The 24,147-nt window shown below is 37.6% G+C and overlaps 1 long non-coding RNA gene across 2 annotated transcripts in view; it reads right to left on the bottom strand.

Annotated features, from left to right (window-relative positions):
- Positions 1 to 13,619: 13,619 nt before the first annotated feature.
- Positions 13,620 to 24,147, bottom strand: part of LOC103887710 — a 32,428-nt gene continuing 21,900 nt past the window's right edge. The window contains exons 2-3 of one of the 2 annotated variants that reach the window (XR_002524429.2): positions 14,651 to 14,773; positions 13,620 to 13,861 (exon numbers count right to left, since the gene is read on the bottom strand). This is a non-coding gene — a long non-coding RNA (uncharacterized LOC103887710). The remainder of the gene's footprint in view (positions 13,862 to 14,650; positions 14,774 to 24,147) is intronic. The other variant, XR_002524428.2, reaches the window with a different exon arrangement.

A 24,147-nucleotide genomic window follows, 5' to 3' on the forward strand; every position in this document is an offset into this window, starting at 1 on the left:
GTGCATTTGTGACAAAGAAATTACAGCGTTCCGTATCTTAAGCAGATGAGTGAATATAACTGTGAAATGACTTAAATTCTACCTACACAATGATTGAAAATGGAATTCTAAGTGAATTCACTGTTATTTCTTCTCTGCACTACTAACAGTGAGTTTGACTTTCTTTCCCCTTAATCAACTAGTCATGGCATTCTGTATGCAGAGTCTTAATAACTCCTTCATGGGTATAAGTAATCAGAACTGCATATTGATTAATTTTCAATTATAATGAAACAAGATTTTAAGAAATCCCAGAGGAGGGTTTTCTGAATCAAGACAATTAAGGCTTTTATTGAACTTCAGAGATTTATAATATTCTGACATGCTTCTTTTCTCCTGAGTGATTGATGTTCCTCATAATTTAAAAGGGAAACAAAGGAAATATGCTTTGTCGATGTGCAATAAACTACAATGTCACTTGTACTAAATTATCTCCTTTTAAATAAGGGTTTTTGGTATTTTTTTTCCTTCTTACTATGAGCTTATGTTTTATCTGTGTGTTACTTTAGTGCCTTTACAGTTTGCATTTTCTTAACAGATTTGTTTCTAACAAAAACTTGAAAACACTTTTGATCTCAGATTTGGTTATTATCCACTGAAGCTTCTTAGTCCCCTTTTCCTGGCACAGCAGTTTCTTGCAGGAAACAGAAAAGCATGATTATATTTAGCAGAAAGATTCAAACTCCTTGATGAATTTAGTGTGATCTTAGGTATTTAGCAAAGCCTTTGTGTTTGAGTGTCCTTTCATGCCATCTGGGAATAATGCTGGTCCTACTGATTTCACTAGTGGCTTTGTGTGAAGATTACATTAGGTGTTAGATAATAAAATTGGTATGAACATGCATTAAATGTATTCAAAACGCAGAATATTATAATAGCTTCTTATCAAAGAGACTCTAGAGAAGAATTTTTTTTTCTTGCAAGGAATACATAAATCAACCCTGAGCAAGCAATGTAGGTTTTGATGACCTTGTGGCCTGTAGGCAATGCATTAATAAGGAGATACTGTGCAAAGGTTGGATCTTTGCTTTCATTACACTTTTACAACTTTGAAGCTTCTGCTACCCTTTTTTTCAGTCCTTGTCCCCATGGCTTTAATCTTGGCCTTAAAAAAAATCACCTCCACTAAGTCAGTCTTCCTGTCCGGGGAGGTAAGGGGAGATTCTTTATTATAAAAATTTACCTTACCTAAAGTGCAGAATCCCATTTAGGGATCTATGATTACTTAAATTTTACTTACTTTTTTTTTCCCATGTGGGCATCAATTCCTACTTTCTCAGAGTGTTAGTGGTTCGACTGTAATGTAGTTGCAACAGAAGCTCCGAAAATCACATGGGAAGCTTTAGAGTTGAGATGACCCATCAGAGATTGTCTAAAGTGGCCTGGACCTTTGTACCACGGCACTGGCCAGTCACTGGGTGAGACCTGCCTCTAGGAAGAAAGTACAAACTTGGATGAGGCAATTTCCTTCAGCCAAAGAAAATTATTAGAAAGGGACCCAGTTATTAGCAGCCAAAACGACTAGGGAATGGGTATTCTTTTACTTTAGACGATATCTGAGTGACACCTTATTGCATTCACTATAGGGAGGTATTGGGAATTTTCAAGTAAATGTCGAAATTACCTTGTCTCATAAGCATTATTCTGGCTTCTGTATGAATATGTAGGGTATCACAAATAGAAATAGTGGGACCCCATTAGGGGCCATTTTAGTAACGCAAGAGAAATGGTGATTTGGATGGAGATGGTAGCAATGGAGGTGGTGAGAAATGGTAAAACATGAATATATTTCAATATAGAGCCAGTAAGATCTAGAGATAACTGGATATGGCGAGTGAACAAAAATGACATGGCTGACTCCAAAGTTTATAAGCCAACTGGATAGATGGAATTGTTATCTTAGAATCGGAAGACTGCAGGCATAGCACATTTAAGAAGGAAGTTTAGGGAAACCATCTGGGATATGCAAGTAGACATGTAAAAAGACGGTTATACATCTGAGTTTCAGAAATAGGTCAAGGTTGATTATATTTATTTGCAGTCAGTGAGGTTTTCTTGCTGCTAAGCTGAAGAAAGTGGTTTTTATTTTACTACTGTATGATTTCAGAACATTCAAGGACTCCCTGTTGAGTGGTTCAAACTTAAACGTTTTAGGCTAGAAATTCTTAATTTGAGTAAACTTAACATTTGCATAATTTTAGTTTAAATATAAGGAAAATGTGGAGAATATTACTAACATCTGTATCTGCCATCTAATTTTAACAAATCTTATATTTTCTGTTTTATATTTAGATTACATTTTTTTCCTCCTATTATTGCTCTCTTCATAGCTACAGCTGGTTATGCCTTTGATACTTTCCCAATCTCATTCCATCCTTTACTCCAAAGGTAACCACTATTTTGGATGTGCTTACTGTCCTCATAAATATTTTTTAACCCTAGTCAGTGATATACATGCAGCTGTAAGAAGCAAACTATATGCATGAATGTATATTATATACAATATACCATACTCTATTATAATCTCCATATTGCATTTTATATGAGTAATATCACACTATATTTTCCATCTGCAACTTCGTTTATTTATTTAACATCGCTTTTTTTTCAGATTTATCTAGCTCAATAGATAATGACCTAGGTGTAGATATGAATGTAGCTCTGTAGCTCTGTCATTTACATTGCTGCTTTATGGCAATCCACTGTGTGGCCTTAACCACAGTATATTTATCCATTCTCCTATCATGAATATTGAGATGTTTCCAATTTTCCACCATTACAAACCATGATGTGAAAAATATTCCTTGATATAACTCCTTGCTCACTTTTCTGAGCTTTTTAGGAATAATAGAATTGCTTGGTGGAAGGAAGTTATACATCTTCTGCTCTAGAAGATATTACCATAGTACTCATTAATAAGAGCTATTCCAATTTACCCTCTGCACAGTAAAGTGAGTTCCAGTTTCTCTCTATTTTCAAACATAGAAAAGGACACATCAGCATGATGTGATAAATTATTGTTTATATTTTCATTTTTTATATTTCAAGTGAAATTGAGCGTATGTCCATTTTTTATTTTCTATTTGTGTTTTCTCTTATGTGAACTGTCTGTTCATAATCTCTGTCCATTTATTATATGTATTTCCTATTGGTTTATAGGATGTAGGGGAGAAAGAGATTTATATACTTCGAACACAAAATATCGGCAGTGTTGTGCATTGCTATTATTTTCACTTTTAATATTACTTGCAGTCTTTTATTTCTTATCTGTGTATTATATAAATGTTTTGCTTTTACATAACCATTTCAATAAATCCATCTTTGTTCTTATATTTTATGCTTTTACTGTCTAATTTGTTCTCAATGTTCTGGTCATTTAAATTGTTATATATTTAGAAACGTGTTTTTAAAAGTTTGCTTTTTATAGATACTTAATATGTGTGTAGATTATCTTTGTGTACCATATAAAGTACACGTTCATATAAATTACAAATTATTTCAGCATTATTAATTAATTTTACCTCTGGTATGTTATTGTTGTGGGTTCCTTGGGGTGTCTTCTCACCAGATGGAAACCTCTGTGGCCAGTGGCACCTTTGCTCGAGTTTTGCTCTGGCATGCTGGGCTCATTCTGCCCACTTGGGCTAGCAGGTTGTGCTCAGCTCACAATACCAGCCTAGATCCCGTGCCTGCCAAGGGCAAGCCAGGTGCAGAGCAGCAAGGGGTATGTGAACAAGCATGGGCTCTGTCCACTGCACACAGCCAGACACACCGGCTGTGGTGGGGCGGGCAGCTCCAGGCACCAACATGGGTGTCAGCTCCCTCTGAGGCTGTGGCTGGATCAGACTTACCATGAACAGCTTCCATTGACACTGCAGAATGTGGTGGCACCTGGAAGCCTGGACATGCCAGGAACCACAGAGCCCTAAAGAGGATGTCACAGCCCTCACTCAGGGAGCTCCTAGGTCTGAGCTCCCCAAAGGGCTGCAGCTCTTCTCTCTTTCTTGTCACTTGCAAGGTGATGTACAAGGGGCGTGTTTTGGCCTTTTTTGTGTTATAGCTCTTTTAGCCCTGCCATTTGGTGGGTCCCGAGTTCTTGTCTTGTGTCCAGGAAGAATGAGGTACATAGACAACTGGAGGGTAAGCAAGATGAAGCGGAGCTTTACTGAATAATAGAACACCTCAGAGGAGACCCACAGTGGGTAGCTCCTCTTCATAGCCAAGATGTCCCAACAAGTGTTTAGCTCTTAGCAGAGAGAGTAGCTCCTCTCTGCAGCTGGCTGTCCTGTTATCTCCAAGTCTGGCTGAGTCCAGGGCTTTTATGGGCCTCAGGGGAGAACATGCATGCCTGTTGTTCCATGGGTGGCCATGGTAGGCCCGGAGAAGCACAGCAAGTTCCCAGTGTGCAGGACCAGGCCCAGCCGGCAACCCCCTCATCCCGCCATGGTGGAGCCGGCAACCCCCTCATCCCGCCATGGTGGAGCCTCTGGGTTTGGGAGAAGGTCCTGCCCAGCTGTGAGAGGGTGGAAGTGATACAGTCAGCTGCATCGGGGATGTGGGGCACAGGGGTCCCACCACCACCACTGCTGCTCCTACAGCCAGCACCCACACCTCCCCGCTGCAGTTGAGTGATGGCAGTGGCCACTCCAGATGTCCTGCCGTTCCCATCATTATCAAGTTTTAAGACATTCATGAATCTGTTTTTCTGCACTTACTATTCTGATTACTGGTCAATTTGTCTATGTGCCAGTTATACTATTTTAATTATGTCATAAATTTTGGCATATAGTAGGTAAGATTTCTCCCTTCATTCGTATTCTTTAAAATTTTCTTTACTGCTCTTGATCTTGTAGTAATAGATAGATGCTCAAAAAGTTTCATGAAAAACACTACTACAATTTTAATGTAGCTTGCATTAGCTTAGTTTAATATTTTAACTGGGAAAACACTGGTAACTTTATACTATTTCATCTTCTCATCCATGATTCTAGGATTATAGCAGGTCCTTCAATAGCATGACTTTGTTCAACATCTTTCATTATAACGTTGACGAGAAAAATAGGAATGATTTCCAGCACTGGCCCCTGACTGTGTGGCTTGCATGTTCACTCCATGTCTGTGTGGATTTTCTCTGGGTACTCCACTTGCCTTACACATCCCAATGATGTGCACGTGAAATGAACTGGCATATGAACGTGGTCCCAGTCTGAGCGAGTTGCGGGAAGGGGTGTGTGAACATGCAATGGGATGGTATCCTATCAGGGTGGGCTCCTGCCCTGTGCCCTGAGCTGCTGGGAGAGCCTCCCAGGATGGGGCTCCCTTAACTTGAATAAGCAGATTGGAAGGTGAATGAATGAATGTTAATTATTGTGAAAGTAAATTTCCGTAAAGATAATCATGCAAATGCATGACAATAAACACTGTGCCATGAAAGCATTCAGCTTGAGTAAATAATTACCTTTTCTTAACCTTTCTTAAATATACATATAACTCATATTAATATCAGTGATAAATATTAGAAGTGTTTTGGGTCTTTATTTAGAATTTTGGTGATTTTATGACCAGAAATATGCCATAGAAACTTAATTATTATTTATATCAGTTAGTCTATGGTAAAATTGGTTTTGTTTTATACATTGTTTCCCTTAACAGTCAGTTTCCAAGGACCTATTGATGATGTTAAGTGAGTACTTACTCTGCACTATATCTCCACCTTTATTAATGGCTTTATGTCCATCAATATTATTTTATAATTTTCTCTGTAAAGCTTTGTGCATTTTTTTGTTTCTTTTTCTGTGTATCTTAATTTTATTATTTTTAATGTTATTGTGAATGTGATTTTTTAAAACAGAAGTCATAACCCTAGGCAGTAATCAATTAATAACTACACTTACATCCTTGAGGAATTGCCACACTGTCTTCCACAATGGTTGAACTAATTTACACTCCCACCAACAGTGTAAAAGTATTTCTATTTCTCCACATCCTCTCCAGCATCTGGTGTTTCCTGACCTTTTAATGATTGCCATTCTAACTGGCGTGAGATGGTATCTCATTGTGGTTTTGACTTGCATTTCTCTAGTGACAAGGGATGATGAGCTTTTTTTCATGTTTGTTGGCCGCATAAGTGTCTTGGATCTAGAACCAGAAATACCATTTGACCCAGCAATCCCATTACTAGGTATATACCCAAAGGATTATAAATCATTCAATAAAGACACATGTACGTGTATGTTTATTACAGCACTATTCACAATAGCAAAGAGTTGGAACCAACCCAAATGCCCATCAATGATAGACTGGATAAAGAAAATCTGGCTCATATACACCATGGAATACTATGCAGCCATGAAAAAGGATGAGTTCAGGTCCTTTGCAGGAAACCATCAATCTCAGCAAACTAAACAGAAGAAAAATAAGCACCATATGTTCTCACTCAGAGTTTAACAATGAAAACACATGGACACAAGGAGGGGAACATCACACACCGGGGCCTGTCGGGGTGGGGGCGGTGCTAGGGTAGGGATAGCATTAGGAAAAATACCTAATATAGATGATAGGTTGATGGGTGCAGCAAACCACTGTGGTACATGTATACCTATGTAACCTACACATTCTGTACATGTATCCCAGAACTTAAAGTATTAAAAAAAAACAAAGATTAAAAAAATTTATTTTTTTCCATGTACCAATGTGGGGAAAAAGACAGTTTTGTGATGAACAAAGTGGAAAAAAAAACTATACTTACAAAAATCTTCTTACATGATAACTACACGTTTACAAGTCTGTTCCACAAGTCAATTATCTCAGTGGATGCCATACATTTTGTAGGTCTTCAATAAATGTCAGATAGTTGGATGAATGACTGAATTACTATATTTCAATTACTCTTTCTGTATATCATCAAGAACTCATTTGTGGTCCATTTCTGTCTGTTTTTTCCTAATCTATCAAATGAGGTTAGTGAGAAATTAAAGCTGTCAGGGTCTGTGACAGGTTATAGATTCTCTTGACTCTGCAGCATTGGACTTGACTGTCTAGAGTTTCTTTCTCAGCACTTAGGATTTACTGTTTGAAGTTGCTCAGGTCTCCAGTTCTGTGGTGTTAAAAGTAACTGCTACCTTGATAAATTCCTTGTGCTGACTTACTCTTTCTTGAGATGAACATGTTTAGAGGTGGCCTTACTGCCAATCAAAGGCACACTGTGAAACAAAAATGATCATGCAAACACTAAATCTTTAGATGGTTCTCCAAATCTTTCCAACAAATAGATTGTTTCCAGATTTATTTTGCACTGGCCCTGTTGCAAGTAATCTCTGGGGAGGTCTGTCTACTTGTCATGTAGAGCTTTTTGACTCATGAATTCTTCTAGAACAAGGATAATATTAACAAACAGAAAAAAAAAAAAAAGAAATACCAGTGACGAGGGATTTGAATTTGCAATTTGAATAAAATTGTAAGAACAGGCATTGATTTATTCTGAATGTCCTTTCAGAGTTGGACAAAGACCTTCTCATGCTCAAGGATTTTGGTTTTTATGGGGCATTTTTATTAGGAATAAAATATTTCTTGGTGTCCTAGTAATAATACACTAAGTTTGAAAAGAGACTACTTATCAAAATTTTATAGTGCTTTTTGTTTTTCTGCCTAATATACCCCGTCTCAGGAAGGTCAAGTTGCCACCTACATTTTTTTAGTCTCTATCACTTACAATGAGTGTTTTTCACTAATCCTGTTCCAGATGAATTTGAGCTGTATATCTTCATTTTATTCTTCCATTTCAATGCAAGAGATAATTAAAAGTGCTCTGATGCAGATAAGAAAAAGGCATAGTACGGAAATTCACTCCCCCAAGCCATGAATATTATTTTCCAAGATGGAAGAGAAAAATATTAAGCTAGTCATGGTATACAAGCCTGAAGCTAAGTATGTATCTATATTCTTTAAGTAGCCCAGGGAGTGGAGTCAACTTACTTTGTGAAATAATAAATGATTTTCAACAACGCTAACAATCTTATCATTGCCATCATCATAATAAGTTATATTGAATTATATATATTCCAGGAGCTATCTATATTATCTCACTTAATACCCACAAATATCTTATAGATAGATACTTTTACCATCATTTTACAAATAAGAAACTAAGACATAAAAAAGCCAAATTGCCGTCCTAAGATCATAACTTATAGGTGATTTTAGCACCAAACTGATGTTTTTCTGACCTTTAAACCAGTGTTTTTAATTACTGCACTATATATTTTGCTCACTATAATAGTGATAAGACTATGTAGAAAAGGAATACAAAAACATTATATGTTCAACATTATGAAACAAGATCATATAGATCATACTTATTTCTGTAAAATAATTAGAACAATTGGGATTCATTTAACCTTTTTTTTGTAGAGACTGAGATTCAATTCCATATTGAGTGCAAGATAAAATACAACTGGGTGTCATTATAGACAGGTTGGAGTTTTCCCATTGAGAGTATCCTAAAGCCTGCTGAAAAGGATATCCTGTGTATTAATGACAAATATTATTTGCAATTTTTTTGACCAATGTGCCTTTTCCAGGATCTACTTGCCATTTTCTTTCTTTCTCATTTCCTTATTTCCTCTTGATTTTCTTCCTTTCTCTCTCTCTCTTTTTTTTAAATAACTGTGGCTAGTGTTGATGTACCTTCCAAAAGCAAAGGATACTTATTTTAGTTATTACGTCTGTGCTCCAAAGGGGTGTGATTCCACTCTTGATCTAGAGGCAATTTTTCATGGTGTCTGAGATCAAGCACTTACTGTCCTCCTGCTAGTCTCTGTCTATGTTTACTACTTATAAAGATTTTCATGTTTGCTATTCAGGAGCTTTTCGTTACTGAGCTGGCTGGGTTACGTACTAAGCTAGATGCCTACATCATCCTGGATCCTCTGGAGGGATTAAAATAAAGTCAAAAGCAGCCATGCAATAAGGGATCAGTGTGTCTGGAGTGCAGGAACTCTCTGCTAAGAACTTCCTATTTCTCTCTCCACCCTCCCTCTCCCTGGGAAGATTGTTTACTGTAGCTGAGAGGGATGTTGCAGGCACAGAAACTTGATTTACTGAAAAGGTTTAACACAAATCTTCCCTTTGGTAGGATTAGTTGCACTTGTAACATTGGCAGAAAAGTTGCCATGAAGTAACTATGCAATTGGTAGAAGGGCCCAGACAAGGGGACGGATAGGCAATTTTGAACTGAGTATCTGAAAAAGATCCCCAGTTATAAATTATGCTTAGAAGAATTTTCAAGACAAGAAAACAATTTTAGCACGTGTTTCAAGGTAGAAATTGGTTATTAACTCTAGTCACAACTGTAATCACTAGGACACTGATAATTCAAAGCCATCTCTATATTTGGATAGCTTCAGTTGCTTTGCTAAGCATCCTTTTCAGAGATTAATACAATCGTCACATCCAATATTCAATAGTAAAGGAGATAATACTGTACTGTGTATATATGTGCTACTTAGGGGCTAGAACTTGTATGAATTATCAGTAGTTTAATGCAAGTTCTTAATTTCTGAAGTCAAATTACAATGATTTGGGGAATCAGACACTTTTGGCATCAAGCAAAAATTCAGAATGCTGGTTAATGCTTACAAAGTTAGACTGGAGTCTCATTCTGTAACTTTGCTTTGCTCAAGGAATAGGGAAAACTATTCTTGATATAAAATCCTCAATTTATTAGAAACACTTCATAAAAGATGACCAGTCACCATTCCATTTTCAGGCTCCCTATACATATTAAGTATACGATTAAAAACAAAAGGAAAGATATTTTTAAATCACCAATATTTAAAAAACAGAAATGTTGTCTTCTGAAAATTACTTGGCTGAATTTAAAAGATTAAAAAATGAAGACACGGAAACTGATTCACAAGATGCCAGGGATGAAAAATTTTATGATATCAAGATGCATGGTAATCTCTCTAAATTTTTCCTTCAACATCTCATTTAAAAATTATCCCTGATTGAAAATGAATTCTAAAAGTGCTGTTTTTGTAATTATTGATTATCTTCCCCTCAAAAAAAATCCTTCATTGACTTCTGAATATCCTGATTACTCTTGGGGTTGAGTTATAATGATGTGCCCTCGGGACCCTGGCTTCAGGACGTTGTGCCTCCGTGGGGCACTCTGAACTAAGAGAGGAAGGGAGAGGGACTTGCTTCTCTTTTCAAGTCTTTGGGTGAAAAGTTTGCAGGACCACCAAGGTCTGCTATTTCCCTTTTGACTTTGAGTTCTTGAAGCTATTTGGGTAATACAGCTTAATTCAATAGCAAAAGAAGTTCTATGAACTTTAAAGAGTAACTTCCTTTAACATCGAATAGTCCGCCTTCTGTAAGAGCTTCCTCTTATATGCCTAATTTTTTTTCTGTTGTACATTCACACATCTCTTATTTTTTTTCTTATAGAATATTTAACACATGTTTTTAAAGTCATGAGTACAATACCTTGTTGACGGGAACACTAAGAAAGACTTGAAGAGCTAGACGACATTAGTTTTATCAAGATTCTTTATTCACATTCAAAACATCATCAGTTATTAAATATTTGAGGCGTTTACAATGTTGAGCTGTAAGCATTCCTCTTATTACCACTGCAAACAATTTTTTCAAAGACCAGCAAATTTTTAATCATTTATATTAATACAGGCCTCAAAACAAATACAAGCATTTGTGTTATAGCCTGTGTTAATTTTTAATTTGCTTTTTACAACAGAGATAATCAAAATGAATTTTTTTGATAGTTATTGGCATTTAGCATTGATGTGTTCAATTATTTACAATTTTCTGGACTGTGTAGGTGATCAGCAAGTGTGTGTTTTTAATTATTCTGCAAAAGGAATATTAAATTGGAAAGAAATGGCCAGCTTGACATGCATCATGCAGTCTATTTCAGCCTCATTACCTGAACTGTTAGATTGCAAGTAAAGAATAGTTAAATACCTATTTGTTATCTAATTGCTAAAGAAGCCTGATAAATTTAAGTTGCTGGCTCACTGAAAAAAATAAGATAAATTGAGAAGTAACTGAATGATTGATTCATCTCCGCCAGGGAAAAAAAAGAAAACATAAATGTGTCAAATACAGTTATAGAAAATTGATGTTTTATGTAACTCCTTTTGAAGTAGAAATTAAATTTCCTTAAAAGGTTATATTAAAAAGGAGATGGGATGGAACCATGAACCAACACACACCATTACTCTAATAAATCTGGGGGAAAATACATTTTGAAAACTTTTCTGAAGTGTGATATTAAATTGATTTATTCAATCCTAAGCAGTAATTATAGAATGTGCTTATCTAGAAACCCTCTGCTTCTATTGATCCTCATGTCTTCTGATGAAAAGCTCATAATTCATTACATTCTTGAAGGTTAGTATTGTTAGAATTATTTATGATCCATGGTCCTAGGTGCTGGTAACTAAGGTAGTTGCAGTGATAATTTTACAATGTAGCATACTGGCTGTTTTTCTGAGCCAAGTTAGTAGCTGATGGATCCAGGAAATGTACATAAACAATGCAGGTTTCCTATGAAATTTTGGAGACCCATGATTGTGTCTTGAAACTAAGGAATCTGTAAGAATGTTAGATGTTTCAATGTAGTTTTCCTCTGTGTTGCTTTGTTGGTTAAGGGGGACTAACCTTCACTGTATCTGCTTGCTTAGATTTGCAAAATACGGTGAACTTATAGTCCTCTGGAAATATAGATCTATAGATTTCTGTTGTATGTGCCGTAGGCAGGCATAGCTCTAAGCAGTGTAGTGAAAATGACATGAAGTGTTAAAGCACTTACCTAGTCAAATTCCTGTTTTCAGTGGCTATACACTGTGACTTAAATCTAGATTAGCTTTTGCTTTTTATTTTAGAATTAATATTGCATCTTGCAATCACTCTCAAATGTGTTCCTTCTCCCCATCTCCTATTTCTGTTGATGGAACCCAAGTTGGTCCAGTCACCTAGCACTTAAGCATGGAGGCTTCTTTGACTCTTTTTGCTCTCTAACCTCTCTTATCCAATTAGTCACAGCGTCCCATCAAGTCTGACCCCACATGTGTGTCTCCCATCTGTTCTTTTTTTTTTTTTTCCGCATTCCCACTGTGACAGTTCCTGGTTTCAGGACTTCGTTATATCTCATTTGGAAGTAACAGTCTTCAAAATGTGCTCCCTGATTTCAGTCTCTTCCTCAGCCAATCCTTCCTGCTGCCAGATTAATCTTCCTGAAGCACAGCTTTAATTATGTCATTCTCTAGCTCAAAAACTTTTAATGACTCCCCTTTGACTCATAAATTAAATTTAAATTCTTTCACTTAGTAATCATGACTCTGGGTGATTAGAACACACTAACCTCACCTTTGAACTCTTCCAACCATTATTCCACTACTTGGTCTAGTCAACCAGTTTCCAGACTTTGGAATTTCTTGCACATTATTATTATTATTATTGCTCTGTGCTTTGGACATATCCTTAATAAGGTCAATAAAGGATTAAAATATCTACAAGTGTCGTCTGCTATAACTGTGTCATCACTGATGAAATAAATATGGCTTTAACTTAAAATGTAGATTACAAATGTGGAAAAAATAATTGTTTTTAAAATGAACCAATTTGTCTTTATAAAACACTAATGATTTTGTTCTTTTTTTAATATATTGCCAAGAACCTATGGATAACTACGATAATGGTGTAGAAACTGCAGGAGCAGATTACTTAGCAAACACATCTTGTGCTTTCCCAGCTTTGGTGATGTTCTTCTATACGTTGGAAGGGCAGGGATTGTGTCTCGTTTTTGTTTGGATTGCCAGAGCCCCATGTGCATGAGAGAACCTCGATGACATTCTCAGCACAGCTGCTGGCTCATATCCAATAAGCTGAACCACGTGTTATTCCTAAGGGTGTTCTACCGTGAAGGATCCTATGATCACCAAGTATTAAATAAATACGGCCAAAATCTGGACTCTTCACTGGGCTGTGAATGAGAAACAAGAACTGGGAGAGCAAAAGAAATAAACAATAAAGAAAAAAAAAATGAAGAGCAATACATTCCGGTTTCAAGTGCCTATTTCATTCCATGGACTTGATTATTTTAAGAGTTGAATCATTTTATACTGTTCAGATGGGGATTTCTAGTTAGAGTACAGGTTTTTCAAATGATTAGGACACATATACTCATAATAGATGATAATATGTGAAACTGGTGTTGTCCCCAAAATCAGGAATGTCATAAATTGAGGATCCACAAACTTTTTCTGAAAAAGACTGTAGTAAGTATTTTAGGCACCATGGGCCAAACACCATTCTATCTACTCAGCTTGGCTGTTGTAGAGTGAAAGCAGCCATAGACAGTACATAAATGAATGGGCATGACTGTGTTCCAACATAACTTTAAGAGCCCTGAAATTTGAATTTCACATAATTTTTAAACATCAAATATTCTTTTTTTGGATACGTTTTAGCAATTTAACAAAAAAAAAAAAAATAATTCTTTGCTCAAGGGCCATGTCCAATTACCAAGCCAGATTTGGCCCGTTGGTCTTGGATTACCAACACCAGTCACAGATGTAGTACCAGCTCAGATAGCTGACTACGTTGATTCTAATTATAAAAAGGCCTAGATGTCTTAGTTCATTTTGTGTTGCTATAAAGGAATACCTGAGACTCGGTAATTTGTCAAGAAAAAAGGTTTATTCAGCTCATGATCTGGTTAGAAGACCGGGTATCTGGTGAAAACGTCAGGCTGCTTCCACTCTTGGGGTGAAGGGGAACCAGTTTGTGCAGAGACCACCTAGCAAGAAAGGAAGCAACAGAGCAGAGCGAGTTGGAGAGAAGTGCCATGCTCTTTTCAACAGACAGTTCTCATGGAAACTAACATAACAAAAACTCACTCACCCCACCAGGAGGGCATTAATCTATTCATGAGGGTTCAACCTCCAGGATCCAAACATCTCCCACTATGTCCTACCTCCCAACACTGCCACACTAGTGATTAAATTTGAACGTAAGATTTGGAGGGGACAGATACCTAAACTATAGCAATAAAGGTTACTTTAGTTTCAATATAGTCAATTGAAAATGGTTTAGCCTAGTTCTTTGATAGCAAGGTTATAACTGGAGCTTTCTCTATCTGTAACTATTTCTGAAATGTTTCTTAAATATACGAACCCCATTTAGTAATCTACTATCTACAGGGGAGAGTGGAGGGAAATTCTTTTATTTTTTTCCTCATGAACAATATTTAAATATCTGATTTGTTTTCTACGGACCAGGGCCTTCGGTAAAGTTGATGATGTGGAAAGACTAACCTGAGCTGTAGTGGAAGACTGTCTTAAATTATGCTTTGGATTTGTTTGGTTCTGTGTTTTATATTCAAAGACTCTCAAGTGATTTGATAGTCCATCTCCAAATGGAATATATTGTATCTAGATTTTAAATATTCACCACAGGCAGAAGAGACCTGACAGGAATTTCTATTATATTTTTTAAGGTAAAAGTCAGCAGTGTTATCCTTTCTAGTTGAAGGTTTTCATACTTTTTAAGGGTACATTTTTAGGCAGTAACTTGTCTTTTTACATACCCTTCTCCTGACAATGTTTTCCTTGGGTCTTCTGTTCCATTTTAGGTAAGCAGATCTAATTCAGCCTTGAAATATTAATTGTAGTCTCTGGTGAAAGGATAAACTTTCATGCCTTAAGGATATCTGTAAAAATGCAGATATAAAATGTGAATCTCTTTATTGTCCCATAGGGTTCAGCTCTCAATGCTTCCAAAGTCTTAGAAGCTAAAGGAACCTTTCTCTTTGGTTTTAGATTATGGCTTAGGTTAACAATTATCTATCATTAAATGTTTAAATTTTTAGGCTATTTAAAAACTTTTGTGAACTATTTCATATTGCAGAAGACCTATGCTTAATAAAACAAGTAGCAGTTTACAAGAGGGAAACAACCCACCTCATTCATATTTTCTCATTTTTTTCTTATACTTTATCTTCCACCACAACCTTTCTCTAAATCTTTCAGTCCAAATTTATGCATATGGAGCAGCCACGCTTAGTTCTGTCCCCTTAAGAACGGTTGAGAATCCAACTTGCTAAAGTAACCCCTAACTCAATATAGAGAGGAAAAGATCCAATCATAACCAAACTCAGAAGCATCCTTTTATGTGAATGTTCTAACTTCTACTAATACCTTATATTTGAATAGCATGTACCCTTTTTAAAGTCTGTTTTAAAATTGATTTTAGAGGGTGTGTAGTGTGAAAAACTGGCATAAGACAGACTTGGTTAGCATTTCAGATTGCTCTAATTATTCTGTTTATTCTTTCAGCAAACATTAAGTACACATGAGCCAAGCATTTCACAGACTTTGAATAATACAAAAATAAATGGGAAGAGGGTTCTTCTTCTAAAGAATGTGTAATGTAGAGATCAGAGAGGATTAGGCAAGGGGACTTGTTCCAGGCTAAAACTGAATTTGAATTCCAAGTTTAGCCAGTTACCACTTTTGTAATCTTGGGACATTATTTAACTTCCTGACACCTCAGTTTTCTTATCTGTAACTTGTTGAAAACAACATCACTTCTAGAGGGTGCTCCAAATAAGATGATACATGGGATATGCTAATTACAGAGCTCACCATAGAGTAAGCCCTGAAACATACATTATTTATTTCCCTGACAATTATTATTACTATTGTTGTTAAGAAAGAACAGTAACAATAGAGGTACCTAACCTAGTTTAAAGCTTGGAGTAGAAGGTATTTGGGACAGTATTTTTGAGAAGATGATACCTAGGTTGTGCCCTAAGTTACTTAATCAAGTTCTTCAACTGTCAAGATAGGACCGGTGAGTCCCATCTTGCCATATATTTTACAGATCAATGTTCCTTTCCCTCTCTCCTCTTTCCCTTGATCCTCAAAACAATTTAATGAGTATGGCCTATATATGTACAGATGTGATTTCTCCATGTTGTCCACCTTTCTGGTTAGATTCTAAAAGTGTTTTCTTAAGCTTCTTGTGTAAACATTTAGAATGCAGAATTGAAATGGAATTGTCGAAATACACTTGAAATGAAACTTCATTAAACACTATAGGCTGGAGGGGCGGAGCAAGATGGCCGAATAGGAACAGCTCCAGTCTCCAACTCCCAGCGCCAGTGACACAGAAGACCGGGTGATTTCTGCATTTTCAACTGAGGCACTGCCTATCTCACTGGGGAGTGCCCGACGACCGTGCTGGTCAGCTGCTGCAGCCCCACCAGCGAGCTGAAGCAGGGCAGGCACGCCTCACCTGGGAAGCACACAAGTGGGGAAGGGAATCCCCTTTTCCTAGCCAGGGGAACTGAGACACACAACACCTGGAAAAAATCGGGTAACTCCCACCCCAATATTGCGCTTTAAGCAAACAGGCACACCAGGAGATCATCATATCCCACACCTGGCCGGAGGGTCCCGACACCACGGAGCCTCTATTGCTTGGCACAGCAGTCTGTGATCTACAGGCAAGGCAGCAGCGAGGCTGGGGAGGGGCTCGCCTACTGCTGAGGCTTAAGTAGGGAACAAAGCTGCTGGGAAGCTCCAACTGGGTGGAGCTCACAGCAGCCTGCTGAAACCTGCCTGTCTCTGTAGACTCCACCTCTGGGGACAGGGCACAGCTACACAACAACAACAACAACAACAAAAGCAGCAGAAACCTCTGCAGATCGCAAATGCACTCTGTCTGACACAGCTTTGAAGCAGAAAGCAGTGATCTCCCAACACGGAGGCTGAGATCTGAGAACGGACAGACTGCTCACTCAAGTGGGTCCTCCTGACCCCTGAGTAGCCCACTGGGAGACATCCCCCCACTAGGGGCAGTCTTGACACCCCACACCTCACAGGGTGGGAGTACACCCCTGAGAGGAAGCTTCCAGCTAAAGAATCAGACAGGTACACTCGCTGTTCAGAAATATTCTATCTTCTGCAGCCCTGCTGCTGATACCCAGGCAAACAGGGTCAGGAGGGACCTCAAGCAATCTCCAGCAGACCTACAGCTGAGGGTCCTGGACTGTTAGAAGGAAAACTATCGAACAGGAAGGACACTCTGGCACCAAACCCCATCAGCAATACGACAGAGAACGATAGAGCTGGAAATTCAAAAAAATAAGGCACATCTCCCCGCAAAGGAGCGCAGCTTCATCGCCAGCAACGGATCAAAGCTAATGGTAATAATTTTGATCGAGATGAGAGAAGAAGGCTTCAGTCCAACAAATTTCGTGGTTTCAAAGGAGGAATTACGCACTCCAGCAGTTAAGAAACTAAAAATCTTGAAAAAAGTGGAAGAATTGATGGCCAGACTAATTAATGCAGAGAAGGTCATAAACGGTAAAATGAAAGAGATGAAACCATGACGAAATACGTGACAAATGCACAAGCTTCAGTAAACCGACTGACTAAAATCGGAAGCAGCAGTGCGATATCAGCGATTGAGGATCAAATGAATGAAATGAATGAAGAGAAACCAAAAGAAAAAGAAGAAAAGAAATGAACAAAGCCTGCAAGAAGTAGCGGATTATGTAAAAAAGACCAAATCTATCGCCTGATTGGGGTGCCTGAAAGTGAGGGGGAATGGAACCACGTTGAAAACACTCTTCAGGATAATATCGTCCAGGAGAATCCTCCCCAACCTAGTAGGGCAGGCCAACATTCAAATCCAGGAAATACAGAGAACGCCACAAAGATACCTCCTCGAAGAGCAACTCCAAGACACATAATTGCCAGGATTCACCAAAGTTGAAATGAAGGAAAAATCTTAAGGGCAGCCAGAGAGAAAGGCTGCCACCACAGCGGGAAGCCCAACAGACTCACAGCAGATCTCTCGGCAGAACCTCCAAGCCAGAAGAGAGTGGGGGCCAATATTCAACATTCTTAAAGAAAAAGAATTTTAAACCCAGAATTTCATATCATCCAGCCAAACTAAGTTTCATAAGTGAAGGAGAAATAAAATCCTTACAGATAAGCAAATGCTTAGAGATTTTGTCACCACTAGGCCTGCCTTACAAGAGACCCCTGAAGGAAGCACTCAAATATGGAAAGGAACAACAGGTACCAGCCATTGCAAAACATGCCAAAATGTAAAGACCATCGAGGCTAGAAAGAAACTGCATCAACTAATGAGCAAAATAACCAGTTAATACTGCAATGGCAGGATCAAGTTCACACATAACAATCTTAACCTTAAAATGTAAATGGACTAAATGCCCAATGAAAAGACACAGACTGGCAAACTGGATAAAGAGTCAAGACCCATCAGTCTGTTGCATTCAGGAGACCCATCTCACACGCAGAGACATACATAGGCTCAAAATAAAGGGATGGAGGAAGATTTACCAAGCAAATGGAGAACAAAAGTAGGGGTTGCAATCCTAGTCTCTGATAAAACAGACTTTAAACCATCAAAGATCAAAAGAGACAAAGAAGGCCATTACATAATGGTAAAGGGATCAATTCAACAGGAAGAGCTTAACTATCCTAAATATATATGCACCCAATACAGAGCACCTAGATTCATAAAGCAAGTCCTTAGAGACTACAAAGAGACTTAGACTCCCATACAATAATAATGGGAGACTTCAACACCTACCACCATTGTATTGTGATCAACAAGACAGAAAGCAACAAGGATGTCCAGAATTGAACTCATCTCAGCAAGCAGACCTACTAGACACTATATAGAACTTCCACCCCAAATCAACAGAATATACATATTCTTCTTCAGCACTCAGTACTTTCATCTAAAATTGCCATATAATTGGAAGCAAAGCACTCCTCAGCAAATGTACAAGAACAGAAATTACAACAAACTGTCTCTCTCAGACCACAGTGCAATCAAACTAGAACTCAGGACTAAGAAACTCAATCAAAACCGCCAACCATGGAACTGAACAACCTGCTCCTGAATGACTACTGGGCACATAAATCTAAATGAAGGTGGCAAAAGAGATGCCCTGGAAACCACGAGTAACAAAGAAAATAGCCTGTGGGTCTTGGCTAGTGAGCCATGAAGTGTGTGTAGAGGAAATTTATAGCACTAAATGCCCACAAGAGAAAGCAGGAGTCTAAATTGACACTCTAACATCTAAATTAAAAGAACTAGGAGAAGCAAGAGCAAACACATTCCAAAGCTAGCAGAAGGCAAGAGATAACTAAGATCAGAGCAGAACTGAAGGAGATAGAGACACAAAAACCCTCCAAAAAATCATCAATGAATCCAGGAGTTGGTTTTTGAAAAGATCAACAAAATTGACAGACCAATGCAGCAAGACTAATAAAGAAGAAAAGAGAGAAGAATCAAATCGAATTAAATTAAAAAATGATAAAGGGAATATCACCACCGACCCCACAGAAATATAAACTACCATCAGAGAATACTATGAAACACCTCTACTAAATAAACTGAAAACCTAGAAGAAATGGATAATTTCCTGGACACTTACACTCTTCCAGACCAAACCAGAACAGTTGAATCCCTGAATAGACCAATAGTAGGCTCTGAAATTGAGGCAATAATTAATAGCTCAATAACCAAAAAGTCCAGGACCAGATGGATTCACATGAATTCCCACCAGAGGTATAAGGAGGAGTTGGCACCATTCCTTCTGAAACTATTCCAATCAATAGAAAAAAAGAGGGAATCCTCCCTAACTCCATTTTATGAGGCCAACGTCATCCTGATACCAAAGCCCGGCAGGATACAATGAAAGAGAGAATTTTAGACCAATATCCCTGATGAACATCGATGCAAAAAATCCTCAACAAATACTGGCAAACCGGACTCAACAACAACACATCAAAAGCTTATCCACCATGATCAACTGGGCTTCATCCCTGATGCAAGGCTGGTTCAACATTCGCCGCGAAATCAATAAACATAATCCAGCATATAAACAGAACCAAAGACAAGAACCACATGATTATCTCTAATAGATGGCAAAGGCTTTGATAAAATTCAACAGCCCTTTTCATAAAACGCCAATAAATTCGCATTGATGGAACGCACTTCAAAAATAATAAGAGCTATTTATGACAAAACCCACAGCCAATATCATACTGAATGGGCAAAAACTGGAAAAATTCCCTTTGAAAACTGGCATTAAAGACACGGATGCCCTTCACCACTCCTATTCAACATAGTGTTGGAAGTTCTGGCTAGGGCACGGGCAAGAGAAAGAAATCAGGGTATTCAGTTAGAAAAGAAGAAGTCAAATTGTCCCTGTTTGCAGATGACATGATTGTATATTTAGGAAAACCCCATTGTCTCCAGCCCAAAATCTCCTTAAGCTGATAAGCAACTTCCAGCAAAGTCTCAGGATACAAAAATTAAATGTGCAAAAAATCAAGGCATTCTTATACACCAATAACAGACAAACACAGAGCCAAATCATGAATGAATCCCCATTCACAATTGCTTCAAAGCAGAATCAAATACCTAGGAATCCAACTTCCAAGGGATGTAAAGGACCTCTAAGGAGAACTACAAACCACTGCTCAGCGAAATAAAAAGAGGACACAAACAAATGGAAGAACATACCATGCCTGATAGGAAGAATCAATATCGTGAAAATGGCCATACTGCCCAAGGTAATTTATAGATTCAATGCCATCCCCATCAAGCTGCTCAATGAGTTTCTTCACAGAATTGGAAAAACTGCTTTAAAGTTCATATGGAACCAAAAAGAGCCCGTGATCTCCAAGACAATCCTAAGCCGCAAAGAACAAAGCTGGAGGCATCACGCTACCTGACTTCAAATATACTACAAGGCTACAGTAACTCAAAACAGCATGGTACTGGTACCAAAACAGAGATATAGACCCAATGGAAAGGTAACAGAGTCCTCAGAAATAATACCACACATCTACAGCCATCTGATCTTTGACAAACCTGAGAAAAACAAGAAATGGGGAAAAGGATTCTCATTTAATAAATGGTGCTGTGGGAAAAATTGGCTAGCCAAGGCAGGAAAGCTGAAACTGATCCTTTCCTTACTCCCATAATGAAAATTAATTAGATGGATTAGATTTAGAATAAGACCTAATACCATAAAAATCCTAGAGGAAAACCTAGGTAGTACCATTCAGGACATAGGCATGGGCAAAGACTTCATGTCTAAAACACCAAAAGCAACGGCAGCAAAGCTACAAATTGACAAATGGGATCTAATTAAACTAAAGAGCTTCTGCACAGCAAAAAGAAACTACCATCAGAGGAACAGGCAACCTACACAGAATGGGAGAAAATTTTTGCAATCTACTCATCTGACAAAGGGCTGAGACATCCGTGAACTTACAAAGAACTCAAACAAATCTCATAAGAAAAAACAAACAACCCTGCATCAAAAAGTGGGCAAAGGATATGAACTACATTTCTCAAAGAAGACATTCATACAGCCAACAGACATATGAAAAAATGCTCATCATCACTGGCCATCAGAGAAATGCAAATCAAAAACCATTAATGAGATACCATCTCACACCAGTTAGAATGCATGCATCACAGTGGTGTTCATTGTGCTGGAGAGGATGTGGAGAAATAGGAACACTTTTACACTGTTGGTGGATTGTAAACTAGTTCAACCATTATGGAAAACAGTATGGCTTATCTCCTCAAGGATCTAGAACTAGATGTACCATATGACCCAGCTTAACTTCCATTACTGTGATATAACGGGGTGATTATAAATTGCGCCAATGAAAGACACATGCACGATGTTTATTGCAGCACTATTCACAATAGCAAAGACTTGAATCAACCCAAATGTCCATCAGTGACAGATTGATTACGTGCGCACATATACACCATGGAATACTATGCAGCCATAAAAGGATGAGTTTGCGCCCTTTGTAGGGACACATGGATGCAGCTGGAAAACCATCATTCTTAGCAAACTATCATGCAAAGAACAGAAACTAAACACCGTGATGTTCTCACTCATAGGTGGAACTGAACAAAATGAGACTACTTGACCCAGGAAGGGAACATCACATCCCATCATGGAGTGGGGAGGGGAGGGATTGCATTGGGAGTTATACCTGATGTAAATGACTTGAGTTGATGGGTGCAGCAGACCAACATGGCACAAGTATACATATGTAACAAACCTGCATGTTATGCACATGTACCCAGCAACTTAAAAGTATAATAATAATAAATAAATTTAAAAAAAAAAAGAAGAAAAAAAAAAAAACACTATAGGCTGGTTTCAAGTTTCAATAGTGTTCAGAAATTCTAAGGTCTCATGAAGATTAATAGCCTAGAGAAGCAAAGGTGTAGTTTCTGATAACAGACAGAATGCAGGTTATAACAGGGCTTGATAACTATCAGCATGCAGATTACCCAAAAGGACATTCTAGAAATCAAACAGTCACAGTGAATTTTTTTCAGCAGGACACAGCTCTGAGCAAGGTACAAGGTCCTCGAATGTTCACAAATAACAGAGATCAGCTGTGTAATTGAACATTCTTGATTCCTCATTCATATTGGCAGCTGTTATTTTTGTCTGCTGAAAGTGATAGAAGGATACTTCCCACTGGGAGAGGTGAGGTGAGTCTAAATGAAACCTGTAATTCATGTGATTATAGCCACTGCAAATGAAAGAATCTGATTTGCTAAGAAACCTAATAATAGGCAAGACTATGGGGGCAAAATAGCAATCAGAGATTAGTCAAGCATTTTCTACATTTATGGAGGAAAAAAAAATCAGTGTTTCCTTTATTTCTACTCAGAGTCATGCAGAGAAGCAAATGTTTTCACTCAATCTACAATGCCTGCTGCCCATACTCAGACACATATTTGCATAGATACAGTTCTTCCAAAGGCTGATTGTGTTGATAATTCCGATAAAGTTACTTTCTATGATTCAGATTTGGATTTTTTTTTTTTTCCTCCTTGAATAGCTGCTCTTGGCTACATTTTTTGACCAGAGCACCCACATGAAAGAACGGTCTGCCTTTTTGGGCTTCAGTGACCTAATCCATAAAACACAAGTGCCTCAGATCCCTTTTGCACTAACATCCTATGGTTCTTTTCTGCAATTCTCAAAGGAGCTTTGGACACGGATGTTATTTTTTACACTATGAGCCACCTGGTTTCAAAAAACCAAAGAAGACCCCAAAATTACTTTATCCTAAATTTAAATATTTTTTTATATAACAGAACAGTTGGTACAAGGGCATAAGTAGGTTTCAAAATAATAATTTTCAGTAGCTTGTTTAATTTGAGACAGCAGAATCTATTTTCAGAGACCCCCTTTTGAATGATTCATTTTGAGATTAAAAAATAATAGTAACATATTATTTTTCCTTACTAATGACTTACAAAGGGAGTGTAATGAGCAAAATTCCGTAAGTTCTTAATTTTAGAGTAGCTTGGAAAAGGTCCCAGAATTTTAGGTGAGTATTTGTTGTTATAACTCACAGGTTGTTTTTTAATGCTTGATAAAGATATTAAACCTTGTATTTTAGCTTTGCCATTTATTCCCTTTTTTGCTTTTTTGTCTTCTCTCTCTTCCTTTTTACAAAATTGTTCAGTTTCCATTTATCTGTTTATTTGTTCTCCTAATTTCTATTGCATTTCTCCTAGCCTGAGAGTTTTCTTTCTCTTTCCAAAATTTATCACAGAATCTTTCTAAAATGTATTGTCACCTAAGACTCTAAAGGATGCTTTTATTTGTTCTTTTTCATGGAATTTTAAATAAATCAACAAAAAAGGATGAAAAGTGCTATCATTGCTTTTTTCCAGGAAGAGTTAATCTCAATATATTTTTCATTAGCATTGCTTGTCCACATAGGTTTCCTTAAAACCCAATGAAGTATTTTTAGCCTCCAAGAATTGTTTAAGATCCATATCGGAGAGCACATTATTGAGCTGCTGGTATGTTTCAGGCCTTCTTTTAGGTGGACAATGTTACATTTATTATCACATGTATGATTAAATTTTTTTGAGGTAGGCATTCTTATCTTCATTTTACAGAAGAACAATAAGGCAATAGAATGTGAGTACTATGCCCAGGGTGACGTCATTAGTTAACTGGCAGTGGCTGAA

The sequence above is a fragment of the Papio anubis genome, chromosome 11 (genome assembly GCF_008728515.1).
Source record: "Papio anubis isolate 15944 chromosome 11, Panubis1.0, whole genome shotgun sequence".
Taxonomy (NCBI): Eukaryota; Metazoa; Chordata; class Mammalia; order Primates; family Cercopithecidae; genus Papio; species Papio anubis.